At 38.8% G+C, this 25466-nt stretch overlaps 1 long non-coding RNA gene across 2 annotated transcripts in view; it reads left to right on the plus strand.

Annotated features, from left to right (window-relative positions):
• The window catches only part of LOC309534377, a 78598-nt gene that overhangs the window by 48700 nt on the left and 4432 nt on the right, over nucleotides 1–25466 (plus strand). The window contains exons 3-4 of one of the 2 annotated variants that reach the window (XR_014220647.1): nucleotides 18311–18489; nucleotides 25131–25239. This is a non-coding gene — a long non-coding RNA (uncharacterized lncRNA). The remainder of the gene's footprint in view (nucleotides 1–18310; nucleotides 18490–25130; nucleotides 25240–25466) is intronic. The other variant, XR_014220648.1, reaches the window with a different exon arrangement.

Below are 25466 nucleotides of genomic sequence, written 5' to 3' on the forward strand. Positions count from 1 at the left end.
CTACCACTTGTGTACCCAAACTTTATTCTCCCCTAGCAATCATTAGTAGAAAATTAATCAAGGCTTCTTATTTCTGATAATATCACTTGTGGACTTAATGTTCAGGGTTGGGTTTTTTAAAGAATTAGGTGGAGGTGAAGAGATGCTAAAAGTTACAATATAAACAAACTATAAAGATTTGATGCATCAAAGATGTATTTAGGAAAGAGAATATTCTTATGATGACAATATTCTGGGCTTTCGGACCTTATGTGATACTTTCATCCAGAAACCTGATTTTTTAAATTTTTATTCTAAGCATCAGTGAAAATAATTAAAGAATGTACCCAGATAATGCGTACCAATGTGCAAATTACTGTGTGAACATCTATAAACCTTTACCAAAATTATTTGCAAAATCAGTTTGACATCAGAGATATCTTCTAGTTCTTAGATTTACACATTGGCTCTTAACACTTTTGGTGGGAGAAACTTTTTGTCGATTTCAAGCTTTTCTTTTGTGTAACATAGTTAGAACCAGGGAGCTAGTAAAAGGAATTAACATATTTCTTAAAACAAGGTTATCTTTGAAAACATAGGACTTGCTAATAATCATCCGGAGAACATGATTTCTCTTTTTATCTAACATTCAAAGCGAATCTAATAAATGTAAAAGACCCCTGTAAGATACAGGTTTAACTCATTCATTTTAACCACTGCGAATGAAAGAACATACTTCAGCCTAAGGAGCGAAGTCTCATATTTAATTATGTTAATAGGTCATGGTTTGATAATTTTCAAAACTTTGGCATTTACACATTCCAACTCTATACCATTGTAAAGTGATGCAGGTGTGTGTGTGAGTGTGTGTGTGTGTGTGTGTGTGTGCATATATTTCAAGGTGCTTAAAGGTTTAGCCAGAAGAACAGTGTTTTAACTAATTTACAGTGTAATCTTGTACATGTGTAATCAAAAGCAATGCCTACTAAGTTCTGTCAAACTTCTTTCCAAGCAAGTGTGTGACTGTAGCCTTCAGTCAATTAAACCTATTGAAATATTAACCATCGTCAGCCTTGAAGGGTATTTAGTGAAGACAAATGTCTTATGAGCAAATAACACAGATAAATCCTACTGTGGAGAAATAATCTGAAACACTACATGTAATTTTTATTTTATTTTCAGGGAATATACCAGGACAACGGGCTCTCCCTTTTTCTTTTCAAAATGTAGATTTCTGTTCAGTTCACTCCTCTGAAATGGTGCTACATATGTAAAGCCTTGCATATGCCCAAATGGTTAACTTTATCATAGTGTTCTTTACATAAAGCATATTAATTAAACTGGGGGCAGCTGATATAGACGGTGGTACCTCGGGTTAAGAACTTAATTCGTTCTGGAGGTCCGTTCTTAACCTGAAACTGTTCTTAACCTGAGATACCACTTTAGCTAATGGGGCCTCCTGCCGCCACCGTGCAATTTCTGTTTTCATCCTGAAGCAAAGTTCTTAACTCGAGGTACTATTTCTGGGTTAGTGGAGTCTGTAACCTGAAGCATCTGTAACCCGAGGTACCACTGTATTGCAGGACACTGCTGATCAAGCGAATTTGTAAAGAGCCTTGCAACTGGTGAACATCTTCAAATGTTTCAAATGCCTGTCCCTGGCTTGGGAAGGGACGGGGGCTTGGATGTGAGAATGACTGCAGTATGCATGCAGTTCCACAGCCAGAGCTGTGTGTGCGAAATAGTATATTATTATTATTATTATTATTATTATTATTATTATTACTACAGTAAAAAAACCAAACCCACTCACCTCTGGTAACTGCAGCCTAAATGAAGACACTTGGAAGCAAAAGAGCATCCTAGCATTCTCCCCCCAGGGTTCCTGCTTTTAGGCTTAATCCTGTAATTAAGGTTAGCTTTGTATTTTTAGTATTGCTATAAGTTGGGAGAGGGGCAAGGATCCCCTGAACTCTTAGGTGCCAGATCCTCCCCATAATTCCTGGATTTAGTAAAAGAGCATGAGATGGGGAGTCTGTTTTATGCTCCGGAGAGGGTCAGATGTGATATTTGGAGTCTGAGGCTGCAGCAATGGGAAAAACAGGACCCTCTTGGGATGTGAATGCTCTGCACTCTCTCCATCTAGGAGCAGGTTGTGTATATGTGTAAATAAACCATATACAGTGGTGCCTCGCAAGACGAAATTAATTCATTCCGTGAATATTTTCGTCTAGCGAATTTTTCGTCTTGCGAAGCACGGTTTCCCATAGGAATGCATTGAAAATCAATTAATGTGTTCCTATGGTCAAAAAAAGTCCAAAGAAAGCCAAATTTGGTACAACAAGAGTTTATTAAGTGCTCTTTAAAGTCGCACATACTGTAAAGAGCATTTCAAAATTCAAACCCAGCAGAGTGGCCCAATGGTCACAGAAAATCATAAAAATGCAGAAAAAAACCACAAGCTTCCAGATTCTTGCAAACCCCTCCCCAACTGTTCCCCCAGCCACCCAGCACACAGAAATTCAAATCCAGATTTTTTTAAAAAAAACAGCAGAGTGGCCCAATGGTCACAGAAAATCATAAAAATGCAGAAAAAAAAACACAAGCTTCCAGATTCTTGCAAACCCCTTCCCAACATCAAGTCCTTGAATTCCAAACACCCCAACCCAAAATCCAAACCCTCCCCCCCAAAAAAAAAGTTTTAAAAGCTTAACTTACCAAATGGCTGCAAAAGAAGTTTTGGAAAAGCTTCAAAAATCACCAAAGTTTTTAAAAACCTCAAAAAGGCTACTATGTACACTGCGTTCTATGAGTTGCTCCTCGAAGTCAAGTCGCAACTGTATTAACGGTGTTAAGAAAAAGGAAACAAACTTGCAAGATGTTTCCGTCTTGCGAAGCAAGCCCATAGGGAAATTCGTCTTGCGAAGCAGCTCAAAAACGGAAAACCCTTTCGTCTAGTGAGTTTTCCGTCTTGCGAGGCATTCATCTTGCGGGGCACCACTGTATCATAAACACCGCAGACTCTGCTATGCCTCATTTTCCTAAAAGGGAACCTACTGTAGTAAATGTGCCTGCAGCCTATGGACTCTCGCCCAGCTCATAGAGATTGGGGTGCCATGTTAACTATATTATCAATCCCTCTGGTTTTTTGTTTCAGTACCAAAGGCTAGGATAACAAACATACAAACAAATCTTATGCACACTTTCCTGAGAGCAAGCGCCACTGAACATGATGGGCCATTTTTCACCTGAGTAAAAATCTGCACTATTACAAGGCTCCTTAAACTCCACAGTTAGATTGCTCCAATTATCATCATAGCAATTTTGATTTAGAACAGTCTTTGGAAGTCATTAATGTGCTGCTCAATGTGCATTCAACAACACTGAACAAATACGTTAAAAATGATTAAGAGGGTGTGTCTAAGATCCTACGGGTTGGTAGTTATTACCTGGTGACTGTTCAATGTCCTAGTCAAGTTGCATGGCTAGAGAGGGAGCACCATTTTATGGTTTGCCTCAGGTCCCAAAATGTCTTGAGCCAACTCTGATTGGAAACGTATCCTAGAGCAGAGGAAGGTTTGGTGTTCCAGATATTGTCCCTTTATCTGTGGCCATTGTCCATAGTTGCTGGGGCTGATGGGAGTTGTCCCTTTATCTCTGGACATTGGCCATAGTGGTTGGGGCTGATGGGAGTTGGGAGTCTACCAACATCTGGAGGGCCACAGCTGTGCAACCCCTATCCTAGATCAAGAAGCCGTGGCTGCTTTCCCCAAACAAAAATCAATCAATCAATAAATGCAAGTGGATAGTTTAAGCAGGCTTTTTGAGAAAGAAAAAAAGTTTTTTCTGCAACATGCAGTTTTAACCACCACTTTTTTGGAGCCATGGTTGCAAAGGAAATGATCAAATTTAAATCCAAAGAAGAAGAAAAGCACAGTACATTGAAGTGAGAATTTAGTTATTATCAGGGCTTTTTTTCAACCAGAGCTCACCAGTGCTCAGCTCCCGTCCCTCTTGGACGGGCACAATTGCCATTCTAAGAGAGCGAGGGAGAAGTTCATGGTGAGTTCCAGCACCTCTTTTTCTGGAAAAATGTCCCTTGTTATTATCATCTGCTTCACATGCGGAAGATGATCCAGCTAATAAATTTCTAAAATGATATTTAAAAAAATGGTGTGGTTAACATGAGATTCGTTTGGGCAGCTGGACAGTGTTATGAGCAAAGTAATAAACATAATCCTATTTCCATATGCTGATTTTTAAAGCTCATGATTTTGCCTTTTTTATTTAAAAAAATGTTTGAAGTGGCAGAGATATATTTACAAAGGATTGAGCTTATCCCCCTTACATTTAAAAACAGTAAAAATGTCATAAACACAACACACGTCTTAATTCCGTATACAAACGGGTCATAATCTTTTCACTGTCTCTTGGCCTGGGGTTGCCTCATCTCTTCTGGCACGTTCCCCTAGAAGATGGCTCTGCCTTCAAGGTTGCTTTTCTTGGTCTAATTTGGAATAGCTGTTATTTTATTTGTAAGCTACCTTGAGTCCCGGTCACGGAAAAAGGTGCGGTATAAACAGAATTATTATTATTATTATTATTATTATTATTATTATTATTATTATTACACAACACAAACAAATCATTTAGATATCTCTTATTTGTTTTGAGACATCAATTTCCATGTGGCAGCTTGAGATTTATTATTGGTCTCCCAGTTTCCTTTATGCTGCCCCCCTCCCACATGCAGTGAAGGTGATGCAGACTTGATCACAACAGCTGCGAGGTGTCAGCAATTTTGTGTTCAAAATAGGCCTCCTCAGGATGCTTTTCTGTTCACAATGGGGAAGCATATAGCTCTATAAACATTTGCCTTATGCAAAGGAAAGCAGCTTGGAGAATATCGGCATGGCCCTTGTGGGAAAATAAAGCCTCCTCCTTTGTGTGCCTTTATTCCGCTGCTTGCCATGATTGTGACAGATCCAAACCTTGGGTGGTAGTCAACTAAATTTTACTCAGAGCACACCCATTAAAATTAATGAATATGGTTAAGTTAGGTCCATTAATTTCAATGGTTCTACTCTGATTAAGAATTAGTTGAACATCACTAACATTCAAGTTAGTAATTTAGGATGTCCAGGGTTAATCACAAATTAGTATTTTCTGGCTATTGAGACTGGATTGGAAGGACAATGGGAGGAAGGAAGATGTCTCTTCAAAATAACCTGCTTATTTAGCATTGATCTTGATTTGATGGCACAAAGTTTGCAGGATGGTTATGCTATGTTGGCTATTTATTGAGTATTCATTCTGATTTATTTCCAGTGAAGATATACAACATATTACTGAGAAATTGTTACTGCAAGCTTTTCGGTGTATTTTCTCCATTGCTTTACATACTGCAGAAAAAGTTCCTGATTTTTTTTTTGGGGGGGGACAGGTTTGTTGCACAAAATTGTGCAACCTGAATTTGCCAGTTTGCAACTGAACCCCACTCACAAAATACAGACAAATCTGGAAGCAATATGAATATCCATAAGAAATATTTTTTACCAAACAGAGACTGCTTGCATAAGAAATTAAATGGCATTGGTTCCACACACTGCGAGTGATGCCCATTCATGGAAAAGAAGCACTCTGAGTTGTTCTACTTACAATTCCTGGAAATAAGACCAGTCTTGTGCAAAATACAGCCAGTGACCTCCATGTGGCCTCACATTGGGGGAGTCCCAAAACACTTATGCCGAATTTGAAGTGCTTTTCAGTTATCATTATTTTTAAAGCAAAACAGTCTTTCTCTAGAGAAAAAAGACAAAATGTGCATCTGGTTTCTGGGAAAAGAAACGAAAGGGGCCTTCTTTTCTTAGTCACAAATACATTGCAGCCCATTTTCTTCCTAACTCCTAAACCTCCATAGTTAAATACATACACAAGGGTAGTTGTTTTCAATCTTCCTGAGAAAGACAGACATTTTTCTATGACAAAATAATTAAATCCAGTCAGGTAGCCTCAGCAGGGAAGATGCACAATGTCCGCCTTTCTAGTGGCAGTGCCCAGATTCTGGAACTTCCTTTCTAGAAATGTTCGTTTAACTCCCCCAGCCCATCCTGCCAGTAGTCTTCTGCGGTCCTGATACTGCTTCCTCCATTGCTGATACTTACATCACAAATACACAAACATTAATGGCATTTGCGCAATTACTGTCCCCCAGCTGTCTATGTATTTTGGATTGCAGCTTAAGAACAATGTTTTCGGAAATTACATTAACCAATAATATAACAAAAAAGTAATGCATTTTCAATAAAGTTTACAAGAAATAAAATAGTTAACCCCCACTTCATTTCTGGATTGATCAAATATCTCCTAACACACACTGCAAAATTCTGAACTAAAGATGGCCATGACTAAGGACAGAAAATAAACATATCAGTGTGAGAAACTCAGATTGGATTGATACCAGTTCCTGAGAACTGTTCATTGGGCAGTTGATAAATCTAAAATATAAATCTTTAATTTAATAAATCTAAAAGATAAATCTTTAATTATCCCCATCACATAATTAAAGTTCTTAAGGTTCCCCATGGGAGAGGCAATAATTATACCAGTGAAAATCTCTGGTGGGTCGCTGACAGTCGGAGTAGACAATATTGGGTTAGGTGGACTAATGGGCTGAATCTGTATCAGGCAGTTGCACATGTCCAGTGCACACATCCCAGTGGTGACTGGTATGGCAGAAGACAGGAAGAACAACAGTGGAGACAGAGCCAAGGATAATTTGCCTCCATTCTCCTCCTTGCTGAGTTCAACAAAGGCATCACTGAGTGAGACTAAGGAGGAGGCTGACAGTCAGTGCCACAACCCTTGGACTGGTTGTAAGTTAGGAGGCAGACAGGTGGGGACTGAGTGAAGGCAAAATCATCTTGGTGGGGCAGTGCCCAACTTGCCCTAATGGACCAATATATACTACTATTCTCCCATACTGCATATGGAGAGAAGGGGACTGACGTAGAGAGAGAATGGCTTGTTAAATGCCACCTAATGAGTTTATGGTAGAGTTGAGATGTGAGCTAGAAACTTCCAAATTCATAGTTCACTTCCTTAGCTACTATATTACACCTGTGCTCATAAGAAGTTTCAGACAACGACAACACTGCTTTTTCTTTATTTCAGACTGTATGTGTGCTTTCATAGGTCTCTTTGTATAAGCTACAAATCATACATATCAAATAAATTAATAATCAAAGTTACATATATGACAATGCCAATAACAAAGATGTCTACCTTTCAGTCTCTTAGCATTCTTCCTCACTGAATAGGTTGCGGAATAGAACTTATTCTTGGAGTTAAAATATAACCACTTGTAGAGTGAGACAGTAAGGATTCTTTAGTTATATACTTGTGGGTTTCTTAAAATGTATATATTTTATTTCTGTACAGCTTTTCCCGTTTCTTGAGATGGCTCACAACAGTATTGCATGCTGAGATAAGAAAGGTCTTGTCTTGACAGATCCAAGAAACAAAGAGAAGGAATCATTGAAACCATATTTTGCAAGAATCATTTGCTTTCTATAGAGGCAGAAAAGGCTCTGGTGGTATGTGCTGATCCAGGATGAAGTTCCAAAACTCTTGCACAATGTCTACAGATGTTTGTACTATGGGTAGAGTCTTTCTTTCTTTTTCAACAGAAAGAATCTTGGATTTGATTTTTTTAGTGACATTTTGAGAAGATTTTGAGGGGGGAACACTTGGGAAATATCAAAGCTATTTATGTTTGAAGGAGTTATGGCAAAGCTATTGTGCAGCGTAGCACGAAAACTTTGACCAGCCTTGTAGTAAAATAAAATGCTTTTGTCCTTTTCCTCAAAGCATCTAGCTGCCCACTCTTCCTGAAGCCCCAGCTGTATTTCCTCTCCATTTCTTTTTATCTATATGATGAAGAGGGATAGGAATTCGGTGATGGCTCTGTGCAAATATATCAATGTATGATACTTGCAAGAACTGAGTACACCTATCCAACAGATGGTCTGTGCTGTCTACTTTGATAGTACCAACCATCTACTGGGTGGGTGTGTTCTGACTGCCCTCAGCCCAAACTGATTATCAGAATTAGCATGCCTGCTAGCAAAACTGATCACTGTGAGCACTATGCAAGCAGCCCCATTCCAGCAACTGGAATTATATGTGCAGGCTTCACGGTGGGGATTATGTGTACCTCACCCTACTCTATATGTAACAAACATCTTCATCAACCATAGGCATGGGCTTGGGCAGGTCCAACTATATCCTATTTAAATGCTCTTATGAAAGTCTTTTAACTTTTAAAAGCAAATTTTATTACATCTTAATGGGTGGGTTTTTTTCCCAAAAGAAAGAAGCCCAAAGTCTGCTAAACTAGGGCAGAACTTGTTTATAGCTCTTTGGTTGCCAATTACAGAAAAGATTCCATGTGCGGGTTGCACTTGCTAGATCAAGGCATGTTTATTTGTCTCTAACGAAACAAATGTGGTAGAGTGGGCCGTTCAAATAAGTGAGCTTTGTTCATCTTGTGAATAACTGATTTTATGCTTTTGTTATGCAGAATGAAGTCTTCAATATAAAAGCCATTTTAGAAGCCTGGACTCTTGCGTACTGTTGGATATAGTTATTTAGTTGAGGACTTGTTAAAATAGCCTGGCAGCTTATGCAATGAGTCTGTCAGCCACATGCTTGGATGTGCAAATCAATCTGTAACTGTCTCATGGTGGGGCAAATCCATATTAGCTACTGGGCTTGGGTTGCCATCTTTGGTCAGGCAAAATACAGGACAGGTGGGACAAAATAAAGGACAGGTTGGGGGAATTGTGGGGCACATTCTCTTTCATGGCACCAAATCCTCCCTCCCCCCTTTGAGGAGGTGAGGTTCTCCTCATTCAGCCTCCCGCCACCCTGGCCTGGCCTGTAGATGGGCAGGGGCCATGGGTAGAAGGCCAGCTCCCACAGTGACTTGAGCTACAGCTCCATCCTCTCACCCCAGCTGGCATCAGAGAAGACTCAAGGGCAGAGGAGGAGGAGAGGTCAGGTCAGGGTGGTAGAGGGGCAGTGGCTGAGGAGGAGGAGCAGCGAGAGGGAAGGAAGGAGGGGAAGAGGGAGAGAGAGGAGGTTGCTCCTTCCCTCTACTGACACTTGTGCCGGGCCAGACACCCCTTCAGCCATACCAACAGCGACACAACTGCCATTTTGGGCCAGCTGAGCTCAAACATGGGGGGTGGCATCCTGTTTGAAGTCCAAACAGGACAGGGGACACTTTTGTCCCAAAACAGTGTGATCCCAATTTTCTAGGGATGGATGACAACCCTATGCATGATGGAATGCAAACCTGTTCTCTTGCTTGACTCCTAGGATGCATAAGCACAGGCTCTTTTGTGCCAAGTCCTGAAACAACCTACCTAAATATAAGTGAGCTTACAAAAAAGAAGAGCCCAAGCAAAAACTCCCATCAATTTATCTTTTTTAAAAGGTATGAGATCCTGCATTTTTGTAAAGTACCCAGAAACAGTGAGTGTGACATACAACAACACACATACCGCACACTCTGAGCAGATGGGTATACTCTGTGCTAGTAGGGAACACGCTCCCATCAGACAGCTCCAGACCCAGGATGATTGGGAGTGGCCATCACAGCCACTACAAGAACGTAATACTAGACTAGATGGAATTTTGCCCTGAACCAACCAAGCTCTCCTTATGTTCTTAGATCATGATCTACCGGTGGTTCTCTCGGTAAGCTGCAGAAGATCAGCAAGGATTCTGACTCTCTATTGTTTAATAATAGCAACAAAAAGCCTTTCCCCACATTCCAAATTAGGCTTTTGAGAGGAATAAAGCTTGTAGGGTGGAATCAGGAATTAATTTTTGTGTGATAGGACTATGAGCTAAGTGCTGGTACTGAAAATAAATTCACGGGCTGCATATCAATTCAGAGTTACCCTATTCCTTAATACTAACAGTATGTTGCTTCTGCCCCTGCCACCAATTTAAATTTGGCTTCAGTTAATAGATCTTGAGGTTCTAGTAAAAAACAAAAAACAAGTAGATCCCACAAGCTTGGAGGGTGCCCACCTGATCAGTACTGTATTGTAACTTGAATCAGACTCTTTCCTATAGGCAGCTAGCTTAGCTTTCTGACATTTGTGTAAATTGCAGCAACACCAAATATCAGATAAATGTTAGATTGAAACATCATGAGAAATGGCCCTTGCCTTTGGCTTGCTCCATTGCATTAACTGCCAGCCTTCAAGTCTTGTGTTTTATCCTTATTTCTTAATTATTTAAACTGGTTGTGATTATTTTATATACCAAAAACTGTGTGGCTTTGTGCAGGTTATGAGAAATGCATGACTTGTTCACAGCTCAGTGAAGTTTATAAACCTGGTGAGGGGGGTGCAATTAGTTAAGTTATTGTCCCTGTATTCGTTTTCCCTCTTTTTTCTTCTTCTTCTTTCGATATTGGCACTGAACACAAGAGAACCTACGAGGGAGCAGATGAAGCAAGAGGGTTCTGAATAATATCCTCTCTGGACTACTGCCCACTGCAAAAGCCACACTGTCAGTAGTTAGACCTGTTAAAATTATCTGGAAGAGGCATGGGTTGTGATGGGGAGGGCCCATATGGCTGACTTTTCTAAGTTCTCGAAATGTAGCTCAAGAAACAGTGAACAAGACAATGGGACAGTTTGAGCATGAGAATCTTTGCTTCATAAACAAGGGCAGCATGACGTAGTTCACTCATAGCACTAAGCAAAACCACAGCTTAGTATAAATGAGCAAGCATGTGGGCTCCCAAAACGGAGATTATGGCCATATTGTTCTTCATATCTGGCCTGTTGCTGCTGTTGTGCGTCAAGCCATGGTTTGGCTTAGTATGTTGCCCAAACCCTTGCTTTTGGGTTGTCTTGCTCCAGACAAACAACAATCTTTAACCATAATTTGTCTGGAGAAGACAAACCATGGGTCTGGGTTTAGAGCATAGTTTGCCTTAGCATTACATGTACGTGTAATCTGAACTGCTAAGTACTGGTTCCGTCCGTATGCTTCTCCCTCCCCTCTCTCCTTCTTTGGTATGTCCAAGTGGTTTCAGGTGAACTGACATTAAAGCTGCAATTGTTTACCCGCTTGCCTGGGAGTAGGGATGGGGCAAAAATTCAGCTCCCATTTATAGCCAAACCTATGAAATTTACACTTTCCGAAACAATAAGCAAAACGGAACACAGTCATCTTTCAAAATGCAAACTCCTCCTGATTTGGCAGTGCAGTTCTCCAGTCAATGTATAGGTACAAAAATGCTCATACAGTATTCAGGTAACGTGTGCATATAAATGCATACATTAATGAAAATAGCATACAAAAGCACAATTGCTTTGCAAAATATGTATATTAGGCAAAAAGTATATATAAACATGTGTATATTAGGAGAAAATTGTAGTGAAATGTTGGTGAACTTTCATGAGGACCTGAAAAAACAAAACCTGGATGTAGAAATATGAAGAAACAAAGCTAAGCTTTGAAAATGAGAAACAGAGAAACCAAAACTGAGATATTCACCCATACCTGGGAATCAGGTTATAAGCTTGCACTGTAAAGTACCATTTCCCATTTCATTCCAAAGAGCTACTTTGGAATTTGGAATTCTAATTACAATTTTTCACTCCCCCACATACAATTTGAACAGCAGATTTTCCATGACATTTTAAAAGTTAATTTTGAAATACCCATTGCTTTCATCATGCTCCATTTTCCTTATGGCACTGGAGGCTGCTTTTCAACAAACACATGCTCAGTACTTTGTGGGGCATACAGACCTAGTTCCATGGTTCGGTGGATGCTAATCAGTAACTTTTATTTCTACCACTTAAAGTAATATGTAAATCCAAATTTTATAACACTATCAGGGAAAAAAGTTCAAAATAAAAATGGAGGGGGAAGAGCAGGAGGGAAAGAGATGTTTCTGAACAGGATCATGCATACTTGAGTCTAAAAGTGAGAGCTGGTTCTACACCCATGTTAAGGCTGAAAACATCACTGTATTGAGGCATGTGTGACTGTTGGCCATATTCAGATGTGATACAATTGGCAGAATCACATCTTGCATTTAAAGTGCATTCAATGTGCATTTAGACCACATGACTTCTCTCAAAGAATCCTGGAAATTGTAGTTCACCCCTCAAGACCTACAGTTCCCAGCACCCTTAACAAACTACAGTAGTTCCAGCACTCCTGATCTACTCTAATCTTTATCCAGAGGGAAAACAGATAACAGTATGGCTTAGAATTACCGTACTTCTGACTCAGCGCTCATTGTTTGTTGCTCCCGAGCAAACCGCAAACCAAGAGCGAACATTCATTTCAGATCACGGCTTCTCACCCCTGATTTGGATATCATGCAAAGTCTGCTGCTCCATGGTCTGCTTCCCCTCTGGAGGAAGGGAGGAGCAAAGTTGGGGGGCCTGAGTTGGGTGCACCGGTACCTTGTACCCAAATAAGCCTCTTAGTTTACATTTCTAGACTTTCTTTCAACATCCCCCAAGAAATCACAAAAACGCAAGCATGATTTTGCAGTCTGCAAATCGGACTATGGCAGTACAGCAGTATTTTCAATTCAGCACTAAATATATATATACGTTGCATGGAGTGGTGTAAACCAACGCAGAATCAATTAAGAGCACACTTGTGAAATTGACTAGGGGAGACTGGAACGTATAAAAGTCCAGCCTTGATACACACAATTTTAAACTGCTTCTCCTATAACTCATACCTGCTCTTTGTCAATACTGGGACTATTAATTTCTTTCTATGCATTTTTAAAGTATTTAAAAATAACTAAGATGTCGCTTGCTTTTTCAAATTCAAATCATTGCCAGGTTTCTTCTTCTCCTCAGACTTAAGGAAAGGCTAGAACTATACTAGGGCTGTGAGTGAGTGTCCAACCCTTTTGCATTCATCAAAGCCAGCAAAGCCTGTGCCTAGTCAACAGATAAAACTGGACTTTACGGAAGGATTTGATATTTTACCAAAGAACTATTCCAAATGCTTTTCTAGCAATTATTTGTGTCTGGCTTGCATCTGGGGATGTTCTCATTGCACTCAGTGGAATTTTTCTATGATTAAAATTACACAGGATTAAGTTCAAGTACACTCTTTTCCTGTTTGCAAATGATTTGAAGAGTCATGTGGAGCGGGGGAAAACACCTGACCACATGCAGTAAATTAAAGTGGGAGGGGAGAGCCCATCCAGGTACTTTGATTAATTTGGCTGCAACTTGGTATGGCTCTATGTAAAAAGGCTAGAAGAGGAAAAGGTTTGCAGCAATCCTAGGGGAGGAGGGTGACAGCAAAAACTCCAGGAGCATCGCTCGTATTCTCTTCAGACAAGACGACAAGAGGACGACAAGAAAGAAAAGCTGCTCTGATTTGCACTAGTGAGTACTGAATGCAGTAGCCACTTGCTACTTTCATAGGAAAATAATAATAATAATACCTTTTCTGATAAATTCTGCATTCTAACATACCTTTATGGAGAAAAGTTTACATTTTAGACTCTCCATTTCCCACTTCCAGCCAGACCCCAAAGGATGGCTTGGTGGGATGAAAAAGTGAATCCAAGAGTTACCGGTACTCAGATCTTCCTAATGTTCAAATATTGTGCTGTATTTGCGCTCCTTTTTAACATTTAAAACAAAACTTTATCATCACTTGTTACACTGAGCTCATTTGTTTGCTTCATTAATCTTATCAATTTTACTTCTTCTTCTAACTTTGGTTCAAAAGATTCTTTTTGATTTTGTTTCCTTCACTTTTTTATACTAAAAAATGTATTCTGGTCAAGTACATTCGGTATCTGCATTTTTAGGAATGGTGTATGAAGTTTAAAGTGGGGCAGCATTTATTTAGTATTCTTTCATTATTTTCTGAAGGTTTTGGAATCACTCCGTGGAGACAATAGTAACCGTTTTTCATTTCTTACGCATTGTTCTTTTGGTCTTATATTCACTACTGAAAATAAAAGAAGGATATATTTATTTTTAATTTAAAACAAGTTGCCTGATAAAACAAAAAAACAAGTTGCCTGATCAGAGGCGTTTTCTTGCATAAGCAAGTGGTGACTAAATGGCGGTAGAATGATTATAAACTTCTTCCATATAACTGCAAAGTAATTTATTGCATATTAGTATTCTGAATGTTGGTTTCCTGTTTTAACAATATTAAGTATTTCTTTTCGCCTTTTAATTACATATTTTCAATTTTATCATTATTCCAAAATGAAGTAAAATTTTGTATCACAAGATATACATCTTTTGTACTTTTTGTTGGCATGGTTGTTTTCGGGAAATGTTTTCTTATCATTTTTAAAGTGTCTGAAAGATTCTGTAGGATCTCCTTTTGCTTCCAACGACTATGGTGACTTCAGGTTTGTAATTTAGAATAATAAAATCATACTGGCAATTGTTCTCTTAAACATCTATAAATTTTCCTCAGTTTTAAGTCCTTTCTTTTCCCTTCTCAGGGGTGGTGTTGCTTTTGCAGGAAGGAGAAAATAAAAGTTTCTAGTACGCAGGGAAAATGTAAAATAGTCTGTACAAGATCAAATTCTGTTTCCTTGATCAACATTTAAATACTGGAATTTTGCCCACAGAAACAGACACTATTTGTCCTTGTCTATAACTAAGTTAGTTCTATAACTTAGATGTAATTAACCATTATATGTAGAAAAAATAAAGAAAAACAGCAAAAGCAGGGAAACTGATGGACTTTTGAAAGAGAAATGGGTTATTTTTATAACCGTGTGACTGACAGATATGTGGACACAACTTATGTTTTGTGATGAACAATGTAACTTTGTCTTTTGCAACACAAATTTGCTTTTGTGGAGATCCTGCTTAATTCAATACATTTTTAATAATAATAATAATAATAATAATAATAATAATAATAATAATAATAATAATAATAATACTTTCAGGTAATTTCAGATATTAAATCCACTTGAATAAAATGAACTTACTAATGTAAATTAAATTAACTTAATTATATGACTAGCCATTTTGAATTCATGGTTCTCTGTGTCTGGAAAATTCTCCATAGCCCTCATTATGATAATACTATTACCGCCTATTACTGTTGCAGTGAATGGGTCACTCTATTCTTGTATACATTTGGGCTTTGGATAGAAATGTCACAGACTTAATGGTGGATTTCAGATACAATGCTAACAAGCAGAAATAAGCAAAGGGCTCACATGCTCTCCTCTCTATCTCTGGCACAGCCACAAGGAGATAGGAAGCATTCACTGCTTGTTTTCAACTAACCATTGTGTACTGTTAGATGCACCAGACAGGGGATCTTTAGTTACTTTCAATTATGGTTTGTTGAGGATCAAACCATGATTTGTAATCCCGTGTTGTTAAAACAAATCACAGTTTAAAGGGACCAGGCTTTTCCCAGTTCACACATAATGATAAAGCGAATTGGAGTTTATCTCCAGTTAGGGAGGGGGAAGGGGAGGCTTGATTCTGCTTCTTCGCTACACGATGTTACATCTAGGGTTGCCATATTTCAAAAATAAAATTCCTGACAGCTTTTTTGGTGGAACAAACCCAAATTGTTGAGCTTTTCTGGGGAAACCTGTCAGATTTTCTTGGTCTTCTGTGCATTTTTTGTGGTGGCCTTTGTTTCAGTCTCTGATTATTTAATCTATGTTTTAAATGTTGTACATTGTATATTTTCCATTTTCTGCCAGTCACTTTGAGACCCCCCCCCCCCAGATGAAGTGAAAGTGAGATAGAAATATTAAATAAATAAATACTGACTTCTTCACTCAGGGGCTTCTAGAGCTTTTTCTGGGATTGTCTGGATCCATTTCAAACAGGGTTTCCGTTACAGTTTCCCTTACAATACTCAACAAAAAGATGTATTGACTGTGGTTCTGGGTGCCCTCTCATGCATGCAGAGCCCAACAGGCCTGGACAGCAGCACTCTGCATGATTGTGTGCGCTAGTAAATCTCACACAATTCTCTGCAACATAAAGGAAATCCTCTATAGACATGTTGATGAAAGTATTCTCAGGCAGAATCTTTGAAATGCAGTGATCTAACTGAGAATCAGTATTTGTGATGACCCCACTTTACCCAATACTGTTGAACATGCCAAATAGATTGTATGCAAATGAAAACAAACAAGAGCTTTTAAGTTCACTTCCCCCTTCCCTTTCCTTATATGCCTGTAGTAGCAACCTATTGTTTTCCAGCGTAAGATTTTTATGAGCAGTGACACTGATTTTTTCCCAGTTAAATTGTGCCACATCATGGTTTCACAATTAGGGAAGTTCCACATAGGAAGTATAAAAGTTCATTTAAGATGCTCCCTATAATGGCTATGAAGCCAGCAGCAGGGTCATGGACTTTCTTAAGATCTACTGAGAGCCAGTGTGGTGTAGTGGTTAAGAGTGGTGGACTCATAATCTGGGGAACCGGGTTCACGTCTCTGCTCCTCCACATGCAGCTGCTGGGTGACCTTGGGCTAGTCACACTTCTTTGAAGTCTCTCAGCCCCACTCACCTCACAGAGTGTTGTTGTGGGGGAGGAAGGGAAAGGAGTATGTTAGTATGTTAGCCGCTTTGAGACTCCTTCAGGTAGTGATAAAGCGAGATATCAAATCCAAACTCTTCTCTTCTTCTACTACAAAAAGAAATTTATGCAAGCCAGTGCTTAAAAACTCCAAGATAAATATGAAAACACCCTACAGTTGTTCCATTTAATATGTGTATACTGTTGTATATGTGTATACTGTTGTTCTGTAAGTCACTCTGAGTTGAGTAAAAAAAGAGTAACTAATAAATTTAATGAATGAATGAATGAATGAATGAATGAACAATATGTATCTTGCATTCCTATTTATTTATATTGTTAGCTGCACCACAATTTCCAAATGATGAAAGATTTCAGGGCTGTCAGCATATATCTTGGGCTTGATTTCCTTTGAATGAAGGTTACTGGAGACAGTGGTGTCTTTGTGATATATAGTTTTATTTACACACCTATATGCAAGCATTAGATATATATGCATTAGATGGAAGAGTTCCATGCATTAGATGCATTAGATGGAAGAGTTCACAGCATTAACACTTCAACAGATCTTGCTTTCCTATAAGATTTCTAGGGAGGCCCCCAAACCCATAGCTTTGGACTCAGCATGAACAGCAAGGCAGGCAGGTCTCCGTGTCTTTTCCCAGCCCAGTTCAAGATGAGACTGGTCCAGATCTATTGGCCTCTTAACACCAGTGACATCATCTCATGCTGCCTTTGGTTGATATAGCCTCTTTATATGTGGTAGCTTCCCTCAACTGGACTTTGACAGAGGTTAGAATTGCTCTGCCCCTCTGATAAGCATACACTAGGCTAAAGCAGTTGCATTATTTTTATGATTATAGTGGTACCTTGGTTCTCAAATGCCTTGGTACTCAAACACATTAGTTCTCAAACACCGAAGACCTGGAAATAAGTGTTTTTCAGAAGCCGAATGTCTGGTGCAGCTGTTGGCTATTGTATCTGGGGTGCCTGCACCAATCAGAAGCTGTGCCTTAGTTTTCAAACTTCCGGAACAGATTAAGTTTGGTACTTTTGTTTTTGCTATTTATTTTGCATTTTTGTTTTTGAGGCTTTTTTGGTTAATTTGTTTTTGTGACTGTGTGGAACCCAGTTCAGCTACTGATTGTGTGACTGTGGAAATTGATAAGCCTCACATCCAAACAATGACTATCCAAACAATGACTATCATCAATGCAGGTAAGAAAAAATAATAAATAATAATAAATAATAATTTTAATTTTTATCATCTACAACACTGTCTTATTTATTTTATTGTACAGTACGTTTATTATTGCTTTCATTTTATGGATCTATGGTCTTGTTAGATAGTAAATTGCTGTTTTAGGGGTTGTTTTTAAAAGTATGGAATGGGTTAATCCGTTTTGCATTACTTTCTATGGGAAAGCGTGCCTTGGTTTTGGAACGCTTTGGTTTTGGAACAAACTTCTGGAAGAGATTAAGTTTGAGAACCAAGGTACCACTGTACAATGAATTCAAATAATATCTACATATATTCACACTCTAGGTTTCTGTTAGACATCCATAGCTTAGGCAATAATCCACATATGATACCGAATAAATCTATTAATGAAGATGAAGAAAATAAAACCAAAGCAAGCTGACACTACTGGGGCTGTATTATCCACCACTTCCAAAAGCAGAAAGACCTGTGTGTGCCTTGAGCAAAGCCAAAAGAGCAGAAGCCCAGGCAGGAAGCAAATAACAATCAGCCCTTGAAAGAAGTATCCTGAAAGAACTGCTTGGGAATCCAACCTCACCTTCTTTGGGTAACTTAAGATCTGGCTGCCCTGAGGGAAAGCAGAAGCTAGGGAGCAAGTGTCATCAGCTCCTGAAATCAGCCTGAGAATATTTTGCATCATTCATTGTGTTAGTAATTTAAATTATAAACTGCCTTGGAAGTAAGAGTATATAAACATGATAAATAATCCACAGAGAACGAAGGAAGAAATCTATCTTGCTACTAACAATTTAGATAGACTGTTACTGTGTGATTTAGACAACTATGTGTTGCATTCAAGCCACTGAAATCTTCCCACTTGTCCTCCCCCCCCCCAAGATTAATATATGTGTGGTAATGGCATAAGACGTGGGGCACGGGTGGCGCTGTGGGTTAAACCACAGAGCCTAGGACTTGCCGATCAGAAGGTCGGCGGTTCAAATCCCTGCGACGGGGTGAGCTCCCGTTGCTCAGTCCCCGCTCCTGCCAACCTAGCAGTTTGAAAGCACATCAAAGTGCAAGTAGATAAACAGGTACCGCTGCGGCGGGAAGGTAAACGGCGTTTCCGTGCACTGCTTTGGTTTGCCAGAAGCGGCTTAGTCATGCTGGCCACATGACCCGGAAGCTGTACGCCGGCTCCCTCGGCCAATAAAGCGAGATGAGCGCCGCTACCCCAGAGTTGGCCACGACTGGACCTAATGGTCAGGGGCCCCTTTACCTTTTAATGACATAAGATGGCACAAACCCTATTGTTTCCCATAATGTTCTCTGCATCCTCCACATTCTGGTATACTGGAGTTTGTTTGTTTGTTTGTTTGTTTGTTTGTTTGTTTGTAAGACTCATAAACAGGCTGAGCCATAGCATTTCAATTGTCACGTCAAGTATCACTGGGAACTGAACTACCTATCTTCTTGGATCCTTCATACTGGACAGAACTTTATGCAAGCTGTTTACAACATCTAGGTTTTCAGCAACTTGTTTTTGTTTATGAATTTTCACACAACTTGATAACTCTGACTTGGCTCACCCTGTGTGACGTTAGTGCAATTCAGACAATCATTGCCAGATGTGTCATTTTAAAAAGTTGTTTGCTTATTATTATTATCAATGTCAATGTGCCATCTGGTATGGAGAGCATCTTGCTCCATGACTTGTATCCTTCAGTCCTTGAATTTTGCCACTATGATATACACTTATGAAGCCTAAAGCCACAGTATTATATTTTTCTGTATCAGCTAACTGGCATCTAGTTTCCTTCCAGGTACAGTTCGAGGACTGAAGACTAAATTTTAATACTGGTATTTTATAATAAAGATTAATACCGTAGTGATAGGGGCTAATCCTACTAAACAATGGTGCTTTTAGAAATTAATAGAATTTATGTAATTTCATAGAAGGAAAGCCAATTAATTTCCCATTGAAATCACCCCAAATAAAACGAAATAGTCTATAAATTTGCACCCAACCTGTTTCCACATTAATCTGCCAAATAATGACAATTTTCATTTAAGTATTTAAATATGCATTTCTAAACATATTTTCTCTCAAAATACATGCTTTAAACATATTTTGATACTTTTGACATCAAAACTAAAAGCCAGTGGATAGCTTAGACCGAACACCACTTTCCTGTACGTAGGCATCATTGAATTCAATAGAACTTCTTTCTGAGTAGGCATGGTGAGGATTGCACTGTAAGTTCCTATCTGGACATTAGTCTTGGTGGTTCAGATCAGGTCAATTTGTATTGAAATTCACAAAGATCAATTTCCTAAAGCATCTCTAAACGAGGCCCAAATTGTTGTAAACAACAAACAAACAAAAAGCTGGTTGCGTGTTCTTGTTCGAAAGAACATGAACTGTATTATGCATGAGCAGTGAATTGGGGGGACTGGCATAAAGCAGAATAAACCTTTTTATAAATTGCTGACCGAAACATTGTTTGGGGTATGGTAGATAGTAGCCTACTCTCCTCATGCCCCAAACTCCAAGCATGATCCCAGTTGTAGGGTTAATACTAGTGGCTCTCAGCTTCCCATGACCCCAGTTAGTAGTAAATTTCAGGGTTTATTTCAGCTTCAGTTTATCATTAACTGCCCAGAACACATTGCTTAACAGGAAGAATGCAAATGATATATGGAAATGATATAAATTATAGCTTTTTACAGGGTGTTTGTGAGGATAAAATATAAACCCGCCAAAATAAATCTAGACACACAGGGGTTTTTTTGGAAATGTTATATTTTTACAAATAGGCAGCGTAGGGCTGCTGTACGTCCGGAATTTCCTGGACATAACCGGGATTCGTTCGTCGAAAACTTTTGTGTCCAGATTTGCACTCTTTGAAATATGGCAATCCTAATGCAAAGTGAATATGGGCTAGCTGGCAAACATTCAGATAGCTGTTATAGAATAATTAGTTTCTCAATCAACAAAGGAGATAACATGCTCTTGGAGCAATACTGGTAACTGCAAGAACTCAGTCTTCAGAATCATTATTTACTTTCTAGCTTTAAGTTTCCTTCTTAGTGCTACATACACAAGGTACTGTGCACAAACACACCACACACATACAGACAGACAGACAGACAGACAGACAGACAGACAAACAAACACACACGTAGTTTGTTCAGTTGCTTGCACAAGAAATGTATCAGTACCGATTAGGTTGGCTATCTTTTCACGATAGAACAAAGTAGAATTCCTTTAAGACTACCTGAGGTTACTCCTTTCATAAATGCTATGCGGACTAATATTTTTCATAACTATAGCTCCTTTTAATAAATAACTCCTTTTGAAAACCTTCACAACAGTCCTAAAAAGGCCAAGACAAGCCACATGCCACAAAGGTTACATTCTGTCATGAGTTTTTCACACAGAGACTGCACATGGAAACTTCTGCATCTCAACTCATTCTTTCTTTTTTGACAGACTTCTGCTTATCCTGACAGTTTCCCTTGGGAAACTCTGATCTTTACCATGGAATTGGAGCAAACATCAGTTTCTCTGCGGATTGACGTTTGCTCCAATTTGGTGGTGGAGAGTGGGTTTTCCTGGAGAAAGCGGTAGAGCAAACCGAAAACCACTCAGACTTGTGTCTAGAAAGCATGTGACAAGCGGTAAACTACCCAGACCCATGCGTCCTAGACATGGGATAAGCAGAAGTGTGGCTGAGCCATAAAGCATTCTATAGGTCATCCTAGAGATGACTAAGGAGTGTGCATTGAGATGCCCTCTTCAATTAGTGTATTTCCCCTCTTTGTGCCAGCCTGGCAAAATGCCCACCACAACAACTTAGGACATGTGTGAGCATCCTTGCCATGGCTGAGAAGAGCAAACGAAGTATCTGGAATTGTCTACCAAATACCCTTTCCAGGACAAGCATTGGGGACTAATGTTTCAGTGTGATGTGTAACTTAGCACTACTTAGATTCAGTTTCACTCCTAACCCATAAATCTCTACATTTTAGCAGCAGCTGAAGTGCAAACTTAGTATCTGGTCATTCTGCTTTAAACCAGTTTACATAGCACTTACTGTACTTTTCAGTGTATAATATGAGGTTTTATAATAAAAAAAAATATGTTCAAAATTGTGGGTCATTTTATACATGGACACAATCTCCCCCCATTTTCTTAATCTGGAGTTCCCAAAAATAGGGGGTGTCTTATACATTGGGGGGGGGAGTGTTATACATGAAAAAATACTGTAAATCCATTGGTTTTGCTACAGATGGTTTGAGCTAAATTGATTTCAACAAGAGCTCAGCTGGTTTATGTGAGCCTAAATTCAATATTTGCAAAAATTTAAATATGTTCTGTTAAATTAGTTCAGCTAGTGTAGTTTTATTAACCCGGACAAAGTCTTAACAGGAGCAATCAGCTGGCCCAGGCTATGTTCCATATTAAGATGTGGCATTGTGCCAGTGAATTTTCCAGAATGGAAAAATGCCCTAGAGTTGAAATATATTATTGGTAAGAAGGCGTGATCACAGACTTTCACTGTGCATTTCCCTACTGATAGAGCTTTGCTCTGTGGTCGTCTTTTTCCCCCTGTCAACAAGTTTAAAAACTAATATTTAATGCCAATGAACAGACTAATTGCTCTTTACAAATGAACTGAAAGGAGAGGACAGAGAAGTCCTAGAGAGCTGCTTCAGAGAAGGTAACTATGATATAATTTGTATTGAGAGATCAAGGCCATCTGGAGGCACTGAATAATATGAATAATTGATATATGTCTGGTTTTCCTGAAACGAATGGATTCTGATGCACTTGCAAAACAGAAGGGGATTTATTATACTTAATGAATTATGCACGTCATATCTAGAGCACACTGATAGCCATAATGCATCACAGAACCGAAGCCCTTTGACTCCAGTGAGTTTCTGCACTCATAACTGCGATGGACTGTGATCAATCAATGCAGACTAACTGTAACAGATAGGATTAGTTCTGAGTTTAAGAACTGCATAAAGGGCTAGATGGAAAAAGAATGAAGCAAAAATATATGTATATGAGTGGTGTTTCGAGCTTAAGTTGGGGTTTTTTAAGGCCTATTTCTTAAATAACATGAATCTTATAGTACATATTCAATGTGGGATGGTTCTAACATTCATGAATAATGATTAAAATGTACTATATCCTGCACACAGACATACACATCACACACAAGTCTTTGCACCTTGTCTTCTCTGGGATTATGTGGTGAGAATTGGTTTGAATGTGTTCTCAATATGTAACATTCCCAAAGGTAGATGGGCATATAAAAATTATTTAAAAGTCTGAAAACAAATCTTTTCTGTGTTATTGTTTATTGATAGCTGTCAAAACCATAGAACTGTAGAGTGGGAAAGGACCCTGAGAGTCATTTCCCCCCCTAATCAATTGGGTAATAAAACAATTTGCATAATTAAAGCAGGCCATAACTTGTTGTGATGGGGAATACAAACCAGCATGAAACTGATTTCATTGAACCTAAGCATACTTGACTATGTGTGGGATTGTGGTTAACATGTTTTGTGCAAAATATTATGGAGATATTCCACAAAGCAACAAGTGTTGGTTTGTGTTTGGTTTGAACGTGTTCATTGTTTCTAAATAGTCTCACTCACCTTTTTACTATACTGGATTTCAAGACAGTGTACAAGTTCAATTTAAAAACAGAAAACAAGAAGTGGGGCACTGAAATAAAATGTTACTATGTAGAGTGATTCAGCCCCTCTGTTCCATCATTTCTCCCCAAATATTTATCTCCCCATCCTCCTGCAACAGTCCAAAAGCATCCAGTGTGCACTGAGCACCCACAACCTATCTTCATTTGGCTCTGGGTTTTTTCAGGGTGGGGAGCTCCATTATGGTTTTAAGGAGATGTGTCAAATCTCAGCTACAATAAAATACTGGATCTCTCCATTTATTTATTTATTTATATACATAGCTCTCACCCCTAACTCTGGGGATATTTAAAAATAGCTTCTTAGTGTGGCCCTGTATAGGGAAGCTTTTTAAGGTTTAATGTTTTTATATTTGCTGGAAGCCACCCAGAGTGGCCAGTGCAACCCAGTTAGATGGGTGGGGTACAAATAATAAATTGTTGTTGTTGTTGTTAATATGACTGAGTTTAAATGTGTTCAGCAATTTTTATGGGACTAAGTTGATATTTAAGAATGGATAAACTTGGAACTGTTTGACTTGGAAATGGCTGCTTAAATTTGATCACCACAGGTGATTTTTCAGTTGATTTGATAGTGTTCACTTGGGTTTAATTGTTTGTTCATGGATTAAAGAAAGCTGATACTTTACTTTCCTCTTGCCTTGTGCAAGCAATCAGGTGCTTTGCATTTTCTCTTATGTATGCCTTCACAATGCTTCAACAATAACTTCAATTGTTTCAGCAAAAGGCAGTGACAAATATTTACTTTACAGTAACAAAGAGAAATTGCAAGAATGCAACATAGCAGGAACAGGGCATAGGGATATAAAAGGAGCCCTTTTTAATTCTATTTTAATTATTTGCACATTGACAACAGTTTACAGTTTACATTCCCTGTTCTGGTATACCAGATTTTTTTCGAATTGTAGAAGCCAAATCATTGTTATTTCAATTACATTGCATGTATTTTCTTCCTGGAGCCAGTCAAAAATATAGTTAAACAGATCTTGTTATAGAAACAAAATTTTAAAGGTGTTTCCTATCTTGTGGCAGTGGTGATAATATTCTGGCTACTTTGCAGAACTCTAGCCCATTAATTTGATTTGAACTGATTTTATAATAAATTGCTTTTAGAATGCTGTATTATTTTACTGTTGTTAGCAGCTCTGAGCCCGGCTTCAGCTGGGGAGGGTAGGATATAAATAAAAAAATATGATGATGATGATGATGATGATGCAATCAGTAAATGAAAGTGAAAGCTATTTTTGCCCTATTGTAATAATTTTGCCTCTTTAACCCAACAACCTTTGCTTCCTTTGACCCCATACTGATGTGAGTAACTGAGGTTATTGCAAATAGAGCAAAGCAACAACAACAAAAAGTTGGCATCCTTTTTGATGCCTTTTTATCTTCTAAAAAACTCATCCAGAAGTGAATCCAGGGCTTTCTAGAGGGTTTGTGTGCTTAAGGTCTTACATTCTCTCCATTCTAGCAAAGGTGACTAGTCGGAAGGACAGAACGAAACGCTGCAAAAATATTTGTATACTTTGACATTATATGCACTACCCTCTTATCCCTCAGGTATATGTGACTGATACAAAAAATTAATACGGTGTTATTTTCTTTCTCTCTCTCACCAGAATGGAATATAGGAACTTCCTCCTTGGCTTCCTTCTCTGCTGCACTTTGCTCATAACCAGCTACTCTTACATGGTATTTGAGGAAAAGCAGAATGCTGTCAACAGTACGGTAAATAGTAACAAAATCAAGTTTCCGGATCTCCCACCTATCTCAATAGTAGGTCAGTAAAGTCTTCTGTTTGGAATCTTAAAAACAGAAATGGGAGGCATGCAACTTCTGAAAAAAGAACTCATTGTGTCTCTTTTACCTCTGCCTCTCTTCTGGTACTCTATAGCCCAGCCTTGATCAAACTGGATCTAATCTGTAACTGAGCCCTCCCATTATTTATTTATTTT

Source organism: Podarcis vaucheri, assembly GCF_965113315.1.
Source record: "Podarcis vaucheri genome assembly, chromosome: 6".
Classification (NCBI taxonomy): Eukaryota; Metazoa; Chordata; class Lepidosauria; order Squamata; family Lacertidae; genus Podarcis; species Podarcis vaucheri.